The sequence below is a fragment of the Prosopis cineraria genome, unplaced genomic scaffold (genome assembly GCF_029017545.1).
Source record: "Prosopis cineraria cultivar Desert tree isolate PC_DT_omini unplaced genomic scaffold, ASM2901754v1 PC9, whole genome shotgun sequence".
NCBI lineage: Eukaryota > Viridiplantae > Streptophyta > Magnoliopsida > Fabales > Fabaceae > Prosopis > Prosopis cineraria.
In genome coordinates this window covers 1,255,918-1,262,391 of record NW_026555340.1, presented here as the reverse complement: position 1 = coordinate 1,262,391, position 6,474 = coordinate 1,255,918, and positions in this window count along the sequence as shown.

Genomic DNA, 6,474 nt, shown 5'->3' with positions numbered 1-6,474 from the left:
ATTTTTCATAAAATTTTCTTAAAATAATTCAAGAGAAATAGCTTCTCACAGAAAATTTTAAGAGAAAAAAATTTTCCATTGAATTTTTTTTGCTTAATTTTTTTTTCTTTTGAGAGAAAATCTAAGAGAAATTTCTTTGTTTCTCTAAAATTTTTGAAATTTTCACTTAGAATAATTCTTGAGAAAAATGCTATTAGTTATGATGAGTCACATGATTATTCAAATAAGAAATAAATGTTGTTGCTTTACGTTATGCTTACAGGGAAGGAAGTACTGTTGAGGGTTTTACTAATATAGACCATGTTTCAAAGATTACTAACATTGTCCTTTAAATTCCACAATTGACAAATTGTGATTTAAATAAGGGTGAAGCATATCAGGTATTGATGGGCAAGGTTATGATGGCGCCAGCAATTTGTAGCGTGAATTTTGTAGTCTTAAAAGTATAATTTTATAGGTGAAGCCATAAGCATTTTATGTGCATTACTTTTCTCATCAACTATAACATAGGTTAATTGTTGTGCTATTTAAAAACAATAATCAGGTTGCCGCAATTTTCAATTTAGCATCTACCAAATCAAATGTTCTATCAATACATTGCCTACAGGGGGGAAGGGATTGGAGGAAATAAAACTTGGTACAAATACATCACAAAAATTTCTCAAGAAATTTCTCTAAAACTATCCAGAGAGAAGTTCTAGCATATTATTCAAATTAAATCATTTTGTCTTTGGTAATAGTTTCTCATAAAAAATTTCAAGATAAAAAAATTTCGTTCGAGTTTTTTCTTTCTTAATTTTCTATTTTTGAGAGAAAATCCAAGAGAAATCTCTTCTCCCTCAAATTTTCAAAGTTTTCATCTAGAATAATTCTATAGAAAGATGCTATTGGTCATGACAAGTCACGTGATTGTTCAAATAAGTAATAGATGCGGCTGCTTTCCATTAGGTTTAAAGGGATGGAAGTATTGTTGAGCATTTTATAAGTATAGTCCATGTTACAAAGATTATTAACATTGTCCTTTTAATTCCACAATCGAGAAATAGTTATTTAAATAAGGGTTAAGCATATCAAGTATTCGTGGGCAAGGTTATGATGGCGCTAGCAATTTGTAGTAAGAATTTTATGGTCTTGAATTTTCAATCTTATAGGTGAATCCACAAGCATTTTGTGTGCATTACTTTTCTCATCAACTAAAACTTACGTTAATTGTTGTGCTAGCTAAAAATCATATTCAGATTGCTGCATTTTCAATTTATCACCTACCAGATCAAATGTTCTTGGGAGTCCTTGTAAGTTTCTAGACTTGATTCGTGAAAAAAAAAAGCCCAAATGAGGGAGACACTGGAACCAAAATGTACGGAATCTACGCCAAGGTAAGTTGTACATTAGTAAAATAAATACAGGCATGGCATCGTGCACTCATGCAAGTAATGTGGAAAGACATGATGGTAAAGAGGAGGATGACATAGCACGACGTTGCCTGCAGGTGGGAAGGAATTGACATAAATAAAACTATTCAAAAAAATTTCTCATGGAATTACTCTTAAAAACTAAGCGAGAGAAGGTTCTCACGGACTTCTCCGAGGAAAGTTCTCAAGGATTATTCTAAGAGAACCATTTTCTCTCGGAATAATTCAAGGGAAATAGTTTGTCACAGAAAATTTTGAGAGAAAAAAGTTTCCTTGAAGTTTTTCTTATTTATTTTTTTTTCAAGTGAAAATCTAAGTGAAATCTCTTTAATTTTCACCTAGAATAATTCTAGAGAAAAATATTATCAGATATGACTAGTGACATGATTGTTCAAATAAGCAATAGATGCCATTGCTTTACATTATGTTTACAGGGAGAAGGAAATAAAGTTGAGCATTTTACAAGTATAGTCCATGCTACAAAGATGATTAACATTGTCTTTTTAATTCCACAATTGAGAAATAGTCATTTAAATTAAGGTTAAGTATATCAAGCATTTGTGGGCAAGGTTATGATAGCATCAACAATTTGCAGCATGAATTTCGTGGTCTTGAAAGTCCAATTTTATAGGTGAAGCTACAAGCATTTTATGTGCATTACTTTTCTCATTAACTAAAACTTATGTCAATTGTTGTGCTAGCTAAAAATCATATTTAGGTTGCTGCATTTTTTCAATTAGCATCTGCCAGATCAAATGTTCTACTAATAGGTTGCTCGCAGGTGGGAAGGAATTGGAGGAAGTAATACTTTCTACAAATACGTGATGAAAATTTCTCACGAAATTTCTCTAGAAATTTATCCGAAGAAGGTTCTCATAGACTTTTTCAAGAGAAGTTCTCGTGAATTATTATGAGAGAATCATTTTCTCTGGGAATAATCTAAGAGAAATAGTTTCTCACCAACAATTTTGAAAGAAAAAAAATATCCTTTTTGTTTTTTCTTGCTTAATTTTTTTCCGAGAGAAAATCTAGGAGAAATCCAGGGTTGTTTGAAACTATTTTCATTTTATTATTCTTAAAACTGGTGTTTTATAGAACATGTTTTGAGAATAAAAAATAAGAAAAATTGGTATTTTTCTCATTCTCCTTTGTTCTCCAGAACAATAATCCCATAATATCTAAATTTTTTTTCTATTTTTATGTTCTCCAGTACAATATTTTATTTTTTTTGTTCTCCAAAACATTTTTTGAAAACACTTTTTCTAACAAATTTTTTTGTTCTCTTGTTCTGGAAAACAGAAAACTATTTCCAAAATAAGTTTTCAAATAAAGCCCTATTTTCTCTCAAATATATCAGAGAGAAGGTTCTCGCAGACTTTTCTAAGAGAAGTTCATACGTATTATTTTGATAGAATCATTTTCACTCGGTATAATCCTAGAGAAATAGTTTCTCATAGAAAATTTTGAGAGAAAAAATATCCTACGAGTTTTTTCCTGCTAAATTTTTTTCGACAAAAAATCCTAGAGAAACCAATTTTCCTTCAAACTTTCAACGTTTTCACCTAGAATAATTCTAGAGAAAATACTATTATTTATGACAAATCATGTGATTATTCAAATGAGCAATAGATGTCACTGCTTTATGTTATGCTCACAGGGAAGGAAGTATTGTTGAGTGTTTTACAAGTGTAGTCTATGTTATAAATATTACTCACATTGTCCTTTTAATTCTGAAATTAAGAAATAATTATTTAAAAAAGGGTTAAGCATATTGAGTACTTGTGGAAAAGGATATGATGAATTCAACAATTTGGAATGTGGATTTTGTAGTCTTAAAAATCCAATTTTACAAGTGAATCCACTAACATTTCATGTGTATTACTTTTCTCATCAATTACAACTTACATTAATTGTTGCGGTAACTAAAAATCATATTCAAGTTGTTGCATTTTTGAATTTATCATCTACTAGATCAAATGTTCTTAGAAGTCATTGTAAGTTTCTTTATAAGCATGGCACCACACACGTATGGAGGTGATGTGGAAAGAAATGATGGTCACGAGGAGGATGACATGGAATGATGTTGCCTGCAGGCGGGAAAGGATTGAAAGAACTAAATGTTTCTTCCAATATGTCAAAAAAATTTCTCACAGAATTTCTCTCAAAGAGTATCCAAGAGAAGGTTCTCACAACCATTTTCAAGAGAAGTTCTCATAGATTATTTTAAGAGAATCATTTTCTCTCAGAATAATTTGAGGGAAATAGTTTCTCACAGAAAATTTTGAGAGAAAAAATTTCCTTCAAATTTTTTTCATGCTTAATTTTTTTTTCTTTCAAGAGAAAATCCAAGTAAAATCTCTTTTCTTGCAAATTTTCTAAGTTTTTACCTAGAATAATTCTAGAGAAAAATACTATTTGTTATGATGAGTCACATGATTGTTCAAATAAGCAACAGATGCCATTGTTTTACATTGTGTTTACAAAGAAGGAAGTACTGTTAAGCATTTTACTAATATATTTTACATTATAAAAATTACTAACGTAGTCCATCAAATTCCATAATTGAGAAATGGTTAGTTAAATAAGGGTTAAGCATATCAAGTGTGCATGGGCAAGTTTATAATGGTGCCAACAATTTGTGGTGTGAATTTTGCAGTCTTGAAAGTCCAATTTTATATGTGAATCCACAAGCATTTTATGTGCATTAATTTTCTCATCAATTGTAACTTGCGTTAACTGTTGTTGTAGTTAAAAATCATATTTAGGTTGCTGTGTTTTTTAATTTAATATCTACTAAATCAAATGTTCTACCAATACATTGCCCATAGGCGGGAAGGAATTGGAGGAAATAAAACTTTCTTACAGAATTTCTTTCCAAAACTATATGAGAGAAGGTTCTCACAGACTTTTCTAAGAGAAGTTCTCACAAATTATTATGAGAGAATCATTTTCTTTTGGAATAATTTGAGAGAAATGGTTTCTCATAGAAAATTTTGGGAGAGAAAATTTCCTTTTTCTCTTGTTTAATTTTTTTGCCAAAAAATCCAAAAGAAATCTTGTTTCTATCCGAGAGAAGGTTTTCATAAATTTTTTCGAGAGAAGTTCTCACGTATTATTCTAAAAGAATTAGTTTCTCTTCGAATAATTTGAGAGAAATAGTTTCTTATAGGAAATTTTGAGAGAAAAAAATATCCTTCAAGTTTTTTCTTGCTTAATTTTTTTTTGGAGTCAAAATACAAAGAAATCTTTGTAATGCTTGCTTCAAGTGTTATCAAAAACACACTACAATTAAATAAACAAAGTGGTAGTTAAGAAAATGATCCTAAAACTAACCTAAGAGACAAACTATTTCAACCACTAAACCAATGCCCACCACAGAAAATATACATGTAAAACATTTTAGAATAGTCTAAAGATTCAACATTTAGCACACGAAAGCAAAACTAGGCAAAACTGGGGAAAAGAATTGCTGTCATGACAGCATTAATTTGCTGTCATAACAGCCTTCATCGCCCTTTTCATGAGGAGCCTTTTGGCAATCCGACCTCCGATCAAAGTGATTTAAAGAGTACTACTTTAAAGAGTACTACTAGTATCCTAAATTTCAAGAAATCAAACTGTTGAATTGAAATTTAAAGAGATAAATTATGAAGTTTCCATTGAATCTCTTGATGTAAACACAGTGGTCTTCCTCATTCATTTCGAAGTCATATGAGGTTATTACTGGTGAAACCTCACATACCACTATCTGGATGATTGTTTTAGTCCATAAATTGATCTATTTAATTTACATACTTTATCTTTTTTTCCTTTTTCAATGAAATAATGCCGTTGCATATAAATTTCTTTATCCAGATCACCATTTAGAAAAAGCAGTTTTTACATCCATCTGGTGCAACTTTAGTCTAGAATATCTATTATATGCCAAAATCAGTATGATAGAATTGAAGTGTATAATAGGAGAAAATGTATCCTCATAATCTATTCCGCTTAGTGTGTATACCCTTTCACTACTAAGCGAGCCTTGTATTTATCAATGATCCATCCACTTTTCTTTTGATTTTGAGAACCCCACTTGTTCCCAATAGCCTTTCGGTCAGGTGGGTAAATCAATAATTTTCATACTTGGTTAGTCCTCATGGAATTCATTTCTTCATCCATTGCTTTCTTCCATTTATCTTTAGTAGGTCCTAATAAAATTTCATTTACAGACGTGGCTCATCATCATCTAAAGGAGTTTACCATCAATGCTTCACCCTAATTTGGAAGCACCTTTTTGGCACACTTTCTCTATTACTTTTTTAAAGTGGGGTCTCTTTGGATTTTGATTCTTTTTTAGGTCTTCTGGCAGACCTTTTAGAGCTCCCACTTAGATCAGTATTTACGACGATTTTAGGCCTATCTATTTGTTCTATATTATGTTGCTCCCGTGTCTCATAAAGAGACACAATTCGATCAAGTTCTCCCCTGCTGGGAACTCATTTTCTAAAAATGTGATATTTCTATATTTAAATTCAGTTATAGTTTCTATTATCATTTTCACCAATGAAAATATACTTTTTGATTGCCCAGAGTATCTTATAAACATACATTTCTTCTTTCTTGGATTTTCCATATTTATGGAATTTCATGGACATATAGCTGACCCCCATGATCTTAGGATATTTAAATTTCGGTTTGGTTTTTTATCCATAACTCATAGGGTGTGGAAGTAATTGATTTTGAGGGCACACAAGTAAGTATGAAGGTTGCAATCAGTAAAGCGTCCCCCAATAAGAGATTGGAAGATTTACTTGTGCCATCATTGACCTAATCATGTCTAGAAGAGTCCTATTTCTTCTTTCAGCAACCGCTATTTTATTGTGAAGTGCTAGGAATAGTTTTGTTGTTTAATTATTCTTTTTCTTCACAGATTTCTTTAAATTGGTCAGACAAGTATTCACGTCCTCAGTTAGTTTGTAATGCTTTAATTTATTATCTATTTGATTTTCAACTCATTAATGTATTGTTTAAAGCACTCAAGAGCTTTAAACTTTTGTGATATCAAATAGACATGACCAAA